Source organism: Coregonus lavaretus (assembly GCF_964263955.1).
Source record: "Coregonus lavaretus genome assembly, contig: HAP1_SCAFFOLD_2794, whole genome shotgun sequence".
Taxonomy (NCBI): domain Eukaryota; kingdom Metazoa; phylum Chordata; class Actinopteri; order Salmoniformes; family Salmonidae; genus Coregonus; species Coregonus lavaretus.
In genome coordinates this window covers 52731-69747 of record NW_028165878.1, presented here as the reverse complement: position 1 = coordinate 69747, position 17017 = coordinate 52731, and the positions used below count along the sequence as shown (strand labels likewise).

At 46.2% G+C, this 17017-nt stretch overlaps 1 long non-coding RNA gene across 1 annotated transcript in view; it reads right to left on the bottom strand.

Annotated features, from left to right (window-relative positions):
• Nucleotides 1–4742: 4742 nt before the first annotated feature.
• LOC311115344 overlaps nucleotides 4743–17017 on the bottom strand; it is a 52859-nt gene continuing 40584 nt past the window's right edge. The window contains exon 3 of the long non-coding RNA XR_014611248.1: nucleotides 4743–4927. This is a non-coding gene — a long non-coding RNA (uncharacterized lncRNA). The remainder of the gene's footprint in view (nucleotides 4928–17017) is intronic.

Genomic DNA, 17017 nt, shown 5'->3' with positions numbered 1-17017 from the left:
ACCCCTCGTTTCATGTGTCTCTCTTCAGGCCGGTGGTAGCTGGTCCGCTCCAGGAGTCTGAGGTGCGGGAAGTCCCTCCACCTCCTCTGGACATCGAGGGGGCCCCGGCGTACTCTGTCCATTCCATCCTGGATTCGAGGCGTCGGGTGGGGGGCCTTCAGTACCTCATGGAGTGGGAGGGGTACGGTCCGGAGGAACGGTGCTGGGTCCTATTAAGGGATATCCTCGATCCCTCCATGTTACGGGATTTCCACCGTCGCCATCCGGCTCGCCATGCTCCGCGTCCTCCTGGCCGTCCCCAAGGCCGGGGTCGGCGCGCTGCTGGAGCCGCGTGTCAAGGGGGGGGGGGGGGGGGGTACTGTCACGACTTCCGCCGAGGCTGCCTCCCCTCCTTGTTTGGGCAGGTTTCGGCGTTCGGCGTCACCAGCTTACTAGCTACTGCCGATCCATTTATCATCACTCCATTTGTCTTGTCTTCAATCACACACACCTGGTCCTTATTCCATTATTAGTCATTGTATAAGTGTTCCCTCTGCTTCCTTGTCTGTGTGGGTGGTTGTTTATTGTGGAGGTTAGTGAAGCTCGGTGGAGCACGTGTATTTTGTATCGACAGGAGTATTTTCCCGTGTGCCTTGTATTTTCCAGTGCGCCTGTTTTGTGCCCTGGAGTATGTTTGACTCATTTCTGCGTAAACCTGTATTTTGCAGATTAAAGCCTGTTATTCTGTGATTTACCCTCCTGCGCCTGACTCCTTCAACACCACTTCATCACAATGTGTCCCAAATGGCACCCTATTCCCTATATCGTGTACTTCATAGGGAATGGGGGGCCAATTGGGACGCATTCAGTACTGTGCATTAGATGTCAGATTTGTAGCGACACTGAATACTGTATCTTTGACTGTTCAACACACACATCCCATGATGATGAGATCAACAGAGATAATAGACTTTCAATTATGCAGTACCTGAATAATTTTTTCTCTGATCAGGTACTGCATTATTGAAAGTATGTTATCTCTGTGGATATGATATCATGATAGATAGTACATTAAGCAATGGGAGATACAGTGAGGGAAAAAAGTATTTGATCCCCTGCTGATGTTGTACGTTTGCCCACTGACAAAGAAATGGTCAGTCTATAATTTAAATGGTAGGTTTATATGAACAGTGAGAGACAGAATAACAACAAACAAATCCAGAAAAACGCATGTCAAAAATGTCATAAATTGATTTGCATTTTAATGAGGGAAATAAGTATTTGACCCATCTGCAAAACATGACTAAGTACTTCGTGGCAAAACCCTTGTTGGCAATAACAGAGGTCAGAGGTTTCTTGTAGTTGGCCACCAGGTTTGCACACATCTCAGGAGAGATTTTGTCCCACTCCTCTTTGCAGATCTTCTCCAAGTCATTAAGGTTTCGAGGCTGACGTTTGGCAACTCGAACCTTCAGCTCCCTCCACAGATTTTCTATGGGATTAAGGTCTGGAGACTGGCTAGGCCACTCCAGGACCTTAATGTGCTTCTTCTTGAGCCACTCCTTTGTTGCCTTGGCCATGTGTTTTGGGTCATTGTCATGCTGGAATACCCATCCACGACCCATTTTCAATGCCCTGGCTGAGGGAAGGAGGTTCTCACCCAAGATTTGACAGTACATGGCCCCGTCCATCGTCCCTTTGATGCGGTGAAGTTGTCCTGTCCCCTTAGCAGAAAAACACCCCCAAAGCATAATGTTTCCACCTCCATGTTTCACGGTGGGGATGGTGTTCTTGGGGTCATAGGCAACATTCCTCCTCCTCCAAACACGGCGAGTTGAGTTGATGCCAAAGAGCTCGATTTTGGTCTCATCTGACCACAACACTTTCACCCAGTTCTCCTCTGAATCATTCAGATGTTCATTGGCAAACTTCAGACGGGCATGTATATGTGCTTTCTTGAGCAGGGGGACCTTGCGGGCGCTGCAGGATTTCAGTCCATCACGACGTAGTGTGTTACCAATTGTTTTCTTGGTGACTATGGTCCCAGCTGCCTTGAGATCATTGACAAGGAGGATCTTGCATGGAGCCCCAGGCCGAGGGAGATTGACAGTTCTTTTGTGTTTCTTCCATTTGCGAATAATCACACCAACTGTTGTTATCTTCTCACCAAGCTGCTTGGCGATGGTCTTGTAGCCCATTCCAGCCTTGTGTAGGTCTACAATCTTGTCCCTGACATCCTTGGAGAGCTCTTTGGTCTTGGCCATGGTGGAGAGTTTGGAATCTGATTGATTGCTTCTGTCGACAGGTGTCTTTTATACAGGTAACAAGCTGAGATTAGGAGCACTCCCTTTAAGAGTGTGCTCCTAATCTCAGCTCGCTACCTGTATAAAAGACACCTGGGAGCCAGAAATATTTCTGATTGAGAGGGGGTCAAATACTTACTTCCCTCATTAAAATGCAAATCAATTTATAACATTTTTGACATGCATGTTTCTGGATTTTTTTGTTGTTATTCTGTCTCTCACTGTTCAAATAAACCTACCATTAAAATTATAGACTGATCCTTTCTTTGTCAGTGGGCAAACGTACAAAATCAGCAGGGGATCAAATACTTCAAATACCCTCACTGTACATATTATAGCCAAGTGTTATTACTTTGTTAGGTGTACTGACTGAGACGGTTGTATACAAATCAAATCAAATTTTATTGGTCGTGTACACATCTTTTGCAGATGTTATCGCAGGTGCAGCGAAATGCTTATGTTTCTAGCTCCAACATTGCAGGAATAGGCCTGATTACCAACAATGACGAGACAGCCTACAGGGAGGAGGTGAGGGCCCTGGTGGAGTGGTGCCAGGGCCCTCACCTCCTCCCTGTAGGCTGTCTCGTCATTGTTGGTAATCAGGCCAATCACTGTTGTGTCGTCAGCAAACTTGATGATTGAATTGGAAACGTGCGTGGCCACGCGGTCATGGGTGAACAGGGAGTACAGGAGGGGGCTGAGCACACACCCTTATATGGCCTCTGTGTTGAGGATCAGCGTGGCGGAGGTGTTGTTGCCTTCCTTCAACACTTGGGGTTGGCCCGTCAGGAAGTCCAGGACCCAGTTGCACAGGAAGGGGTTCAGACCCAGGGCCCCGAGATTAGTAATGAGCTTGGAGGGCACTATGGTGTTGAACGCTGAGCTGTAGTCGATGAACAGCATTCTTACACAGGTATTTCTCTTGTCCAGATGGGATAGGAGGAAGACTCTAAAAAGTGTCAAAGACTCCAGCCACCTTTATAGACTGTTCTCTCTGCTACCGCACGGCAAGCGGTACCAGAGCGCCAAGTCTAGGTCCAAAAGGCTTCTTAACAACTTCTACCCCCAATCCATAAGACTCCTGAACATCTAATCAAATGGCTACCCGGACTATTTGCATTGTCCCCACCCACCCCCTCTTTTACACTGCTGCTACTCTCTGTTTATTATCTATGCATAGTCACTTTAACTCTACCTGCATGTACATATTACCTGGTCTGATTGTACACATCCATGTTCCAAGCCACTTGCAGTTTTGCGCGAATGCTGCTATCCACTGTTTTTGGTTTGATTAAGTTATAATCGTCACAGTGAGAACAACATCCAGTCACAGAGTTAGTGTATTTTTTTTTTAAACGTATTTGTTACCCCTTTTTCTCCCCAACTTCGTGATATCCAATTGGTAGTTACACTCTTGTCCCATCGCTGCAACTCCCGTACGGACTCGGAAGAGGCGAAGGTCAAGAGCCATGCGTCCTCCGAAACACGACCCTGCCAAGCAGCACTGCTTCTTGACACACTGCTCGCTTAACCCGGAAGCCAGCCACACCAATGTGTCGGAGGAAACACCGTACAACTGATGACCGAAGTCAGCATGCATGTGCCAGGCCCGCCACAAGGAGTCGCTAGAGCGCGATAGGACATCCCGGCCGACCAAACCCTCCCTTACCCGGACGACGCTGGGCCAATTGTGCGCCGCCTCATGGGTCTCCCGGTCGCGGCCGGCTGTGACACAGCCTGGGATCGAACCCGGGAGGCCCTTACCGTGTATACGTCAATACTATTTTCAAAGGCAACCCGGAACATATCCCAGTACGCGTGATCAAAACAATCTTGACGCATAGATTCCGATTGGTCAGACCAACGTTGAACAGTCCTTACCACGGGTACTACCTGCCTGCTGTGTAGACTTTTATTCAGGCTTATGTGAACTGTTATAACTTAATTTATTAGAGGTTGCCATACTGAGGTGTAGAGATGTTATTACTATGTATAGTGTTATAACTTAATTAATAAGGGGTTGCCATACTGAGGTGTAGAGGTGTTATTACTATGTATAGTGTTATAACTTAATTAATAAGGGGTTGCCATACTGAGGTGTAGAGATGTTATTACTATGTATAGTGTTATAACTTAATTAATAAGGGGTTGCCATACTGAGGTGTAGAGATGTTATTACTATGTATAGTGTTATAACTTAATTAATAAGGGGTTGCCATACTGAGGTGTAGAGGTGTTATTACTATGTATAGTGTTATAACTTAATTAATAAGGGGTTGCCATACTGAGGTGTAGAGATGTTATTACTATGTATAGTGTTATAACTTAATTAATAAGGGGTTGCCATACTGAGGTGTAGAGATGTTATTACTATGTATAGTGTTATAACTTAATTAATAAGGGGTTGCCATACTGAGGTGTAGAGATGTTATTACTATGTATAGTGTTATAACTTAATTAATAAGGGGTTGCCATACTGAGGTGTAGAGATGTTATTACTATGTATAGTGTTATAACTTAATTAATAAGGGGTTGCCATACTGAGGTGTAGAGGTATCCATCGCTGTTCATCCCAATGTAGAGCCCTGTCTTAGTGCTCTGGATGGCTACTATCCTCAGGCCCACAGGAATCAAGTTGAACTGCACTGCAAAACAGACACAAGGGAGGAAAATATAGAGGGGGAGGGGAGAGTGAAGGAAGGAAGGAGATAGAGAGGTGTTAGAGCAGTCTGTTTCTTTCTAAAACATTCTCAGTGAACTGAACTCACAGTGTTTGGAAAACACAATTAGAGCCTCCTCTCGTTTCATTCCTACCTCCGTCCATCAGAGAAAAAAGAGAGGAAGAAAGGCAGAAGTTTAAGAACAATAAAGCCTTGCTGTTCCACCTGGGGGTCAGAGAGACCAGGAAGTGAAATAGAGAGAGATAAAGAGATAAAGACAGAGGGGGGAAAGGAGAGTGTGAGAGAGAGAGAGGAGAGAGAGATAAAGAGGGAAAGATAGAGAGAGAGAGAGAGAGAGAGAGAGAGAGAGAGAAACCGAGAAATTAGAGAGCAAGAGGAGAAAGAGTATGAAAGAAGGAGAGAGAGAACAGAAGGCTTTAAGCCTCTGGAATTCATCACAGAGTGAAACCTGCTTGATTTAATCTTTAACAACACTGTAAACGCCACTTTCTTTCTCCTTTCCCACTTAATTTTTTCTCTGTGGGATACTTTGGGATTTTGGCAGGATCCGGCACCTCTCCGTTTTGGACTGTTTCGTTCCGGAACCTATTTGGCCGGATCCGGTACCTATACATGAGGAAAATAAATCACTGTTGACAATGAAACAATTATAATAAAAGCGACCAGAGTTCATTCGAGTTGCCTCCTCATTAATTATCCTGCCCCCTAAAATATGTAATGTGAAAACGTAGATTTTCAGCCCGTGCCTGATATTCTAAGAATTCATTAGTTTTGGGCCAGCCTGGGCTTATGGTTTGCGCAACATTATTGCCTGTATCGCTCTCAGAACTAGATTGAGATTCATTTTCTATGATCTCTCTCCCTCTCTCTGCTAGACATGAGCCTGTAACTCTCATCTCGCCAGCATTGCACCTCATAATTTGTTTCCTTATAGAATCATAGCCATGGGAGGAGCTGCAGCACCCCTGATTAATTGAAATCGATTTGCCAAAGTTATAGAATTACTGCTGTCTGTTCAGAAATAAATGAAATAATTCAGAATACTACTCCAGGAGTAGGCCTATAATTTTGCCACAGAGGATCAATAGCTTCTAGATGTGGATTGTGTTTATGTAGACCAATAACAAGGCCTATAGCCGGAAATGCTCTGCAAATCTGGCAGTGAACAGCATGCAGCCAAAACTAGCCTTTTGCAATATTTCAAATACAATCACGGGAAAACAGGTTGGAAAGCAAATGGCTCCTGCTTAAAAGAGAAAACTCTAATCTGACTGTAGGCTACCAAAATATTTTATCAACTTCCAAATAGGCCTATTGAGAAAACATTGTTTTACAAAGTAAAACAAGAGATAGGCTTTTGGCACGAGAGTGTCGGCCATCGCCGGCTAGTGAGCTGTGCATCATTGGGTGAGTCAGTGAAAGTGGAAAGCTTTTCTAGGACTATAATTTCCTCCTCATATTGTACAATATATGTCTCCACACATCTATGCCTAGGCTATTGATGGATTCAAGACAAGGTTGTTTTTATTGATCTCAGATTCTCAGTTTGTCAGTGTCAAAGTAGCCTGTCATTTAGATAATTTGTGTAGTAGTCTGCTAAAGTCTCCAGTCATTTAAAATTACGTAGAATTGCATGAAATGTGTTTATAAAAGGCCAAGTTCTTCCTGGACCCAAGTACATCATTTTTTCCCCATGTGTGCAACTTCTGTAAGTGCCTCGACTCTAATGCTCTATGCCACTATGCAAATGCAATGATATGCATGCACTGCTTTATTATGAAGGTGATTTTTTTTTCTCATGCGTTCCGGTACCTCAGAGCACCCCAGGTCAACCTCCTCTCGTGCTCACTTTTTGTTCCGGCACCTCCCGATTTACAATTTAAGCACTGATGGTAACAGCAGCTGTTACCATAGATGTTGTTACCATAGACTTCCAGTCATTGCGTTAACGCTAGATAGCAACTTCCTTCAAACTGCAGGCAGAGATATAAAATGGTATCCACGAGTGCATCTGGCTCTGGGGAAGTAGACAAAGGGCTTCATTGCCAAAATCCCGAAGTATCCCTTTAATGCAGTTCAGTGTATCTCCTCTATTCTGAACCTTGCATTGTGTGTGTGTCTGTCCTCTCTCATCATCAGGGAGTCTTGAACGTGAGCACAGTGTACCCTCTGTGTGGGGGGATATACAGTTGAAGTCGGAAGTTTACATACACTTAGAGTCACTAAAACTCGTTTTTCAACCACTCCACAAATTTCTTGTTAACAAATTATAGTTTTGGCAAGTCGGTTAGGACATCTACTTTGTGCATGACACAAGTCATGTTTCCAACAATTGTTTACAGACAGATTATTTCACTTATAATTCACTGTATCACAATTCCAGTGGGTCAGACGTTTACATACACTAAGTTGACGGTGCCTTTAAACAGCTTGGAAAATTCCAGAAAATTATGTCATGGCTTTAGAAGCTTCTGATAGGCTAATGGACATACTTTGAGTAAATTGGAGGTGTACCTGTGGATTTATTTCAAGGCCTACCTTCAAACTCAGTGCCTCTTTGCTTGACATCATGGGAAAATCAAAATAAATCAGCCAAGACCTCAGAAGAAAAATGGTAGACCTCCACAAGTCTGGTTCATCCTTGGGAGCAATTTCCAAACGCCTGAAGGTACCACGTTCATCTGTACAAACAATAGTACGCAAGTATAAACACCATGGGACCACGCAGCCGTCATACTGCTCAGGAAGGAGACGCGTTCTGTCTCCTAGAGATGAACGTACTTTGGTGCGAAAAGTGCAAATCAATCCCAGAACAACAGCAAAGGACCTTGTGAAGATGCTAGATACAAACGTATCTATATCCACAGTAAAACGAGTTCTATATATATATAATATCCTCTGGTCTGATGAAACAAAAATAGAACTGTTTGGCCATAATGACCATCGTTATGTTTGGAGGAAAAAGGGGGTGCCTTGCAAGCCGAAGAACACCATACCAACCGTGAAGCACAGGGGTGGCAGCATCATGCTGTGGGGGTGCTTTGCTGCAGGAGGGACTGGTGCACTTCACAGAAATAGATGGCATCATGAGGAAGGAAAATTATGTGGATATATTGAAGCATCATCTCACAACATCAGTCAGGAAGTTAAAGCTTGGTCGCAAATGGGTCTTCCAAATGGACAATGACCCCAAGCATTCTTCCAAAGTTGTGGCAAAATGGCTTAAGGACAAAAAGTCAAGGTATTGGAGTGGCCATCACAAAGCCCTGACCTCAATCCTATAGAACATTTGTGGGCAGAACTGAAAAAGCGTGTGCGAGCAAGGAGGCCTACAAACCTGACTCAGTTACACCAGCTCTGTCAGGAAGAATGGGACAAAATTCACCCAACTTATTGTTGGAAGCTTGTGGAAGGCTACCCGAAACGTTTGACCCAAGTTAAACAATTTAAAGGCAATGCTACCAAATACTAATTGAGTGTATGTAAACTTCTGGCCCACTGGGAATGTGATGAAAGAAATACAATCTGAAATAAATCATTCTCTCTACTATTATTCTGACATTTCACATTCTTAAAATAAAGTGCTGATCCTAAGTGACCTAAGACAGGGAAGTTTTACTAGGATTAAATGTCAGGAATTGTGAAAAACTGAGTTTAAATGTATTTGGCTAAGGTGTATGTAAACTTCCGACTTCAACTGTACTAAGTAACATGTTAACGTGAGCGAAATTGACAAAACGCCCCTCGGCTTCACAACACTACGGGAGCCATGCAGATTTTAAACCGACGCCTGAAAGCATTACGGCGACCGCTGCCGTGACAAACAAAGCCCTCACTCACTGCCCTTGAAAGTTCTAAAAGGTCCCAAGAAACAAGCTAGGAGTAGTAGCTTTGAATAAGCCGCTCAATAGCCAGTAAAAAAAAAAAAAAAAAAACATGCGCAAGTATCAACCACCCACTGACCGCTCTCGTCTAATAGAGTTTTCTCTCTGAAAGAAAGAGAGTGATGAGGGGATAGGTGGTGAAAGAGTGCAGCCATGGCTGCCCCCCCCCCCCCCCCCCCCCGCCGTCTCTCTCCCTCTCCATCTCTCCCTCTCTCCATCTCTTTCTCTCCCTCTCCCTCTCTCCCACTCTCCATCTCTCCCTCTCTCCCTCTCTCCATCTCTCCCTCTCTCCCTCTCTCCATCTCTCCCTCTCCATCTCTCCCTCTCTCCCTCTCTCCATCTCCAGGCCAGGCTTTTATTTGTTATATCGATCCCTGAATCTCAACTAGGCCATTTCGCAAATGAACATGGTGTCACTGAAGACCACAGAGAAGATGACAAATAGAAGAGCACCGTCTCTATCACACACACACACACTGAATATGTAATATCCCCTCCTCCCCATGGACTCTCCATAACCCTGGCCACTGCGACAGACAGCACACACAATGCTCTCTCTCGCTCTCGCTCATCAAGACCCTTCTCTGACCGGTATCTCTCTTTCTGTCTCCCCTTCCCTCTCTTTTCTCCCAATCTCTTTAACCATTTCTCCCACCATTCATTTGCTCTCTCTCTCTCTCTCTCTCTCTCTCTCTCTCTCTCTCTCCTCTCTCTCTCTCTCTCTCTCTCTCTCTCTCATCTCTCTCTCTCTCTCTCTCTCTTCTCTCCTCTCTCTCTCTCTCTCTCTCCTCTCTCTCTCTCTCTCTCTCTCTCTCTCTCTCTCTCCTCTCTCTCTCTCTCTCTCTCTCTCTCTCTCTCTCTTTCACCCATCCTTCCATCTCAGAGTGAGTGAGAGTTTGTCCTCCTTTCTCTCTTCATCAACGGTTTCTCTCTTATCGTCTAGGTTATACCACTCTCTGCGCAGTAGATAAATGGTCAGCCTGCCGTTTCGCTGTTTTCCCTTCCTCTTCTCTTTTTTCCCTCTTTCTTTCTCGAGATGCTTGGTGTGGCTCTGGGAGACTGCTAGATTAATTAAAGTTGTTTGAGTGAGAGACGGAGGGAGGGCGAGAGAGAGCGCGAGAGAGTGAGTGAGAGAGAGAGAGAGAGAGAGAGAGAGAGAGAGAGAGAGAGAGAGAGAGAGAGAGAGAGAGAGACGGAGGGGGAGGGGGAGGGGGAGCGAGAGTGAGGAGATAGATAGGTGGTTTAGCCAAATCAATCCCAGCAAGTCAATTTGAAAGCTTGAGATCATCTACACAATAAATAAACAAGGAGAAAAACTACCAGGAGAGAGGGATGGAGGAGAGGAGAGGGCATCAGCGGGCTTGTGATGAGCAGGAGGCATGGACGGATGGCAGGAGAGATAGAGAGTAGGCATGGAGGAGAGGGAGGAAAGGTGATGGAGGGAAGGCGTGGAGATGGCATCAGTGGTCTTGTTGCTACAAATAGATGGACTACAAGTAGATGGACTACTGGAAGTATAGCTTGTTCTCTACTTCCTATTTGGTAGGAGGGGTGGTAGAGAGGGGGGTGGCTGCATCTCAAATGACACTCTAGTTCCTCATGTAGAGTACTATGTTTGACACGAGCACTCAGGAATCAATGAATATAAGGATTTACGGATTACTTGAATGACGTAAGATTGATTACTTTTGTAGTGCCTATGATACTAGTGAGTCCTTCTCCTATTCCTATAGCAGTGAGTTTCTCCATGTTTTTCATATAGGATGGGTTCCAAATGGCACCCTATTTCCTATGGCCTGGTCAAAAGTAGTTTGTTATTGAAGTACTGTGTAATGCTCTTCTGATGTTTATTAGCCCTACCTGCTGTCCACTCATCTCTCATCGCCATGACGATGCTACTTTAAGGGATTAACGTTAGCTGGATGGCTGACAATAAGTTTCAGCTCACTCCAACATCATTACATTTACATTTACGTCATTTAGCAGACGCTCTTATCCAGAGCGACTTACAAATAGGTGCATTCACCTTATAGCCAGTGGGATAACCACTTTACAATGTATTTGTTTTTTATTTATTTTTAAAAATGTTGGGGGGGGGGGGGGGGGGTAGAAGGATTACTTTATCCTATCCCAGGTATTCCTTAAAGAGGTGGGGTTTCAAATGTCTCCGGAAGGTGGTGAGTGACTCCGCTGTCCTGGCGTCGTGAGGGAGCTTGTTCCACCATTGGGGTGCCAGAGCAGCGAACAGTTTTGACTGGGCTGAGCGGGAACTATGCTTCCGCAGAGGAAGGGGAGCCAGCAGGCCAGAGGTGGATGAACGCAATGCCCTCGTTTGGGTGTAGGGACTGATCAGAGCCTGAAGGTACGGAGGTGCCATTCCCCTCACAGCTCCGTAGGCAAGCACCATGGTCTTGTAGCAGATGCGAGCTTCAACTGGAAGCCAGTGGAGTGTGCGGAGGAGCGGGGTGATGTGAGAGAACTTGGGAAGGTTGAACACCAGACGGGCTGCGGCATTCTGGATGAGTTGTAGGGGTTTAATGGCACAGGCAGGGAGCCCAGCCAACAGCGAGTTGCAGTAATCCAGACGGGAGATGACAAGTGCCTGGATTAGGACCTGTGCCGCTTCCTGTGTAAGGCAGGGTCGTACTCTCCGAATGTTGTAGAGCATGAACCTACAGGATCGGGTCACCGCCTTGATGTTAGCGGAGAACGACAGGGTGTTGTCCAGGGTCACGCCAAGGCTCTTCGCACTCTGGGAGGAGGACACAACAGAGTTGTCAACCGTGATGGCGAGATCATGGAACAGGCAGTCCGTCTAGCCAAGGTTCAGCTTGAGGTGGTGATCCGTCATCCATACTGATATGTCTGCCAGACATGCAGAGATGCGATTCGCCACCTGGTTATCAGAAGGGGAAAGGAGAAGATTAGTTGTGTGCCGGAGACATTTGAAACCCCACCTCTTTAAGGAATACCTGGGATAGGATAAAGTAATCCTTCTACCCCCCCCCCAAAAAAAAATATGGTAAAGTGGTTATCCCACTGGCTATAGGGTGAATGCACCAATTTGTGAGTCGCTCTGGATAAGAGCGTCTGCTAAATGGCGTAAATGTGCCCTTGAGCAAGGCACTTAACCCTAATTGCTCCTGTAAGTCGCTCTGGATAAGAGCGTCTGCTAAATGACTAAAATGTAAATGTAAATGTCGTCAGCGTAGCAATGATAGGAGAGGCCATGTGAGGATATGACAGAGCCAAGTGACTTGGTGTATAGCGAGAATAGGAGAGGGCCTAGAACTGAGCCCTGGGGGACACCAGTGGTGAGAGCACGTGGTGCGGAGACAGCTTCTCGCCACGCCACTTGGTAGGAGCGACCGGTCAGGTAGGACGCAATCCAAGAGTGAGCCGCGCCGGAGATTCCCAGCTTGGAGAGGGTGGAGAGGAGGATCTGATGGTTCACAGTATCAAAGGCAGCAGACAGGTCTAGAAGGACAAGAGCAGAGGAGAGAGAGTTAGCTTTAGCAGTGCGGAGAGCCTCCGTGACACAGAGAAGAGCAGTCTCAGTTGAATGACCAGTCTTGAAACCTGACTGGTTTGGATCAAGAAGGTCATTCTGAGAGAGATAGCAAGAGAGTTGGCTAAAGACGGCACGCTCAATAGTTTTGGAGAGAAAAGAAAGAAGGGATACTGGTCTGTAGTTGTTGACATCAGAGGGATCGAGTGTTGGTTTTTTGAGAAGGGGTGCAACTCTCGCTCTCTTGAAGACGGAAGGGACATAGCCAGCGGTCAAGGATGAGTTGATCAGCGAGGTGAGGTAAGGGAGAAGGTCACCGGAGATGGTCTGGAGAAGAGAGGAGGGGATAGGGTCAAGCAGGCAGGTTGTTAGGCGGCCTGCCGTCACAAGTCGCAAGATTTTATCTGGAGAGAGAGGGGAGAAAGAAGTCAAAGCATAGGGTAGGGAAGTGTGAGCAGGACCAGCAGTGTCATTTGACTTAACAAACGAGGATCGGATGTCGTCAACCTTCTTTTCAAAATGGTTGACGAAGTCATCCACAGAGAGGGAGGAGGGGGGGGGGGGGAGGATTCAGCAGGGAGGAGAATGTGGCAAAGAGCTTCCTAGGGTTAGAGGCAGATGCTTGGAATTTAGAGTGGTAGAAAGTGGCCTTAGCAGCAGAAACAGATGAAGAAAATGTAGAGAGGAGGGAGTGAAAAGATGCCAGCTCCGCAGGGAGTCTAGTTTTCTTCCATTTCCGCTCAGCTGCCCGGAGCTCTGTTCTGTGAGCTCGCAATGAGTCATCAAGCCACGGAGCTGGAGGGGAGGACCGAGCCGGCCGGGAGGATAGGGGACATAGAGAGTCAAAGGATGCAGAAAGGGAGGAGAGGAGGGTTGAGGAGGCAGAATCAGGAGATTGGAGGGAGAAGGATTGAGCAGAGGGAAGAGATGATAGGATGGAAGAGGAGAGAGTAGCGGGAGAGAGAGAGCGAAGGTTGCGACGGCGCATTACCATCTGTGTAGGGGCAGAGTGAGTAGTGTTGGAGGAGAGGGAGAGAGAAAAGGATACAAAGTAGTGGTCGGAGACATGGAGGGGAGTTGCAGTGAGATTAGTAGAACAACAGCATCTAGTAAAGATGAGGTCAAGCGTATTGCCTGCCTTGTGAGTAGGGGGGGACGGTGAGAGGGTGAGGTCAAAAGAGGAGAGGAGTGGAAAGAAGGAGGCAGAGAGAAATTAGAAATGTAGACGTAGGGAGGTTGAAATCCCCCAGAACTGTGAGGGGTGAGCCATCCTCAGGAAAGGAACTTATCAAGGCGTCAAGCTCATTGATGAACTCTCCAAGGGAACCTGGAGGGCGATAGATGACAAGGATATTAAGCTTAAATGGGCTAGTGACTGTGACAGCATGGAATTCAAATGAGGAGATAGACAGATGGGTCAGGGGAAAAATTGAGAATGTCCACTTGGGAGAGATGAGGATTCCTGTGCCACCACCCCGCTGACCAGATGCTCTCGGGGTATGCGAGAACACATGGTCAGACGAGGAGAGAGCAGTAGGAGTAGCAGTGTTTTCAGTGGTAATCCATGTTTCCGTCAGCGCCAAGAAGTCGAGGGACTGGAGGGTAGCATAGGCTGAGATGAACTCTGCCTTGTTGGCAGCAGAACGGCAGTTCCAGAGGCTGCCTGAGACCTGGAACTCCACGTGGGTGGTGCGTGCAGGGACCACCAGGTTAGAGAGGCAGCAGCCACGCGGTGTGAGGCGTTTGTGTAGCCTGTGCGGAGAGGAGAGAACAGGGATAGGCAGAGGCATAGTTGACAGGCTGCAGCAGATGGCTACAATAATGCAGAGGAGATCGGAATGAAATGAACTAAACATCTGGGAAAGGAGAGAGTGGGGCCTCCCTCACCACAACTCTCAAATATAACTCTCCCAACTTCCACCTCAGAAACTATAATTGTTGTAAACTACAGCGGTTCAATGTTTTCTACGAATAGACTAACTTAGTTTATTCAGCTAGCTAACTAGGTGCAGTATTATTCCGTGAAAATCGTCCGGGCACCTAGTCATAAGACGCCACAGCCAGCTAGCATGCCGGACTCCCAACAACACGGTTTAGCGCCAATACTCGGCCACAACAAACCACCAGTGTATCAACACGCAAGCAGATCGTTCGTGTCCGTGTCTAACGTTGTGGGTTAGTCCCGACAGCTTGAGCGAGTCCGTCGTCAACTTATTCAGCCAGTTAGTTAGCTAGAATAGTTAGCAAACTAGCTAGCCATTGCTTTCAGACAAAGAAGAACCCCTCCTTTCACGGCACGAACACACAGAGAGAGCCAAACTAACGTTAACTAGTCACCCATGTCCCGAATTCCTTGAACGACTCGGGCTATCAATATGTAAAAAACTAAACACAAATGTAGGTTATGACTTACCCCTAGCAGCTACTGTTAGCTAGCCAAGTGCAAAGCTAGCCACTGAATTGACTCAGCCAGTTCGCATCTGTTCGCTCGGTCGTTCCAGCTATTGTTTACTAGTAGCTATCCAGGTAGCAACAAGCTAGCTAAATTTCAAGCACAGTAGCCACTTGCTACCTACCGTTAACGGTTCAGACAATGAGGTTAGAAAACAGCTGAATGGTAGGCAATTATTGTATGTAATTATTGTAGGCAGCCAGCTGGCGTAATTACAGGCACTCTCAGGCGTGAAACAACTATCCCGTTGCTAATAGCTACTCGCCAGCTAGTCCAGGTGGTGGGTTAGCTAGCTAGCTTCGTGCTACACCGGGCACAGCCAAATACAATACTAACCTACAATAATTACATACAACAACCCACGATAACTACCTACAATACCTAACTACAATCTAAATACATAGTTTAAGCCTTACTCGACAAAGCCCAAGCTATGTATAAAGCCAAGCTTACCCGACGCCAAGCTTACCCGACGACCTCCTCCTTCGATGGCGCACTTCTCTGGCTTCCTTCTCTTTTTCTCATCACTCAACCAATCAGAGCAACAGATCGAGAGGAAGGGGATAGGGGTCACAAGAAGTCAAATAATGTAGAGACCACCAGGCGTCTATCCTCTGCCTATACACTATTCCTCTTTATTTATTATTTTCTCAATTCCTCTCTATGACCATCCATCTTTTCTCTCTCTCTCTCTCTCTCTCTCTCTCTCTCTCTCTCTCTCTCTATTCTCTCTGTATTTAACCTACTCTATTCCTTCAGTGTTGATTCACCTCTCTCTAGTTCTCTCCTCCCTGGTTTATTCTCTTCTCTCCCTCTTTGATTCTACCTTCTGTGAAACTCCTACACTCATTTTTCTCCGTCTTGTTCTACATCCTAATTTCTCAGTACCCCTTCTCTTTCTTCCCTCTCTCTTTCTCTCTTTCTGTACTTCTCTGTCTCCCTGACTCTCTCTTTCACTCAGACTCTCTCTTTCACTCTCTGTCTCCTCTCACACTGTCCCTTGATCCCACCACCCTGTCTCATCCTCACACACCCTCTCTCTGTCTCTCTCTCTCTGTCTCTCTCTCTTTGTCTCTCTCTCTGTCACCCGCTCCCTTCATCAGACTGTAGCCTATGAAGTGCATTTCAATGCTTTCAATATATCGCATGCCTTTCCTTTCCTTGAGTGCTGCTATCTTTGTTCACAAAGTTTTGATGCTTTTCCTTTTAAGTCTTTCAAAGTTTCTCCTTGTCTTGTCTGTCTGATGAATAAAGATAGCTATTAACGACTGTAATACTGAAGAGAAGTGTGTGTGTGTGTGTGTGTGTGTGTGTGCGTGTGCGTGCATGCGTGTGTGTGTGTGTGATCGAGTTACTGAAGGGAGGATGTCAGACCAGACCAATCCCTGAACTGAAAGAGATGAATAACGATTTTCAGAAGCAGTAATTGGAGGGGATAAAAGTGCAGGGAATCAAGCTGACTGGTCCTTATGGCTTTCCGATGGGATGTCCACACAAAAGTCAATTTCTCCTCTGCCCCTGTCGAGATGGATTGAGATTTTCAAAGCAGGCCAAATCCACAGTCTTCTTTTCATCTTCCTCTGCTACTCTCTGGATCTATGTTTCCGGTTTTTTCTCTGCCTCTCAATAAACTAATCTCACAACCTCTCACCCTCCCTGTCTCTCTTTCTTCTGTTTCTCTCTGTCTCACTTTCTTTTTCTTTCTCTCCATTTAATTTCCCGGTCTGTTTCAAATAAAATAAAATAAAATTGTATTTGTCTACATGCGCCGAATACTTACTTACAAGCCCTTAACCAACAATGCAGTTTTAAGAAAGAATACCAAAAGAAAAATCACTAATAAATACAATATAAAATAATACAAAATAAAAGTAACTAATAATTAAAGAGCAGAGTAAAAATAACAATAACGATGAGAATGGGGGCGTGCTCGGTCCTCTTCTTTTTCCTGTAGTCCACAATCATCTCCTTTTGTCTTGATCACATTGAGGGAGAGGTTGTTGTCCTGGCACCACACGGCCAGGTCTCTGACCTCCTCCCTATAGGCTGTCTCGTCGTTGTCGGTGATCAGGCCTACCACTGTTGTGTCATCGGCAAACTTAATGATGGTGTTGGAGTCGTGCCTGGTCATGCAGTCATGAGTGAACAGGGAGTACAGGAGGGGACTGAGCACGCACCAATGAGGGGACCCCTGTTGAGGATCAGCGTGG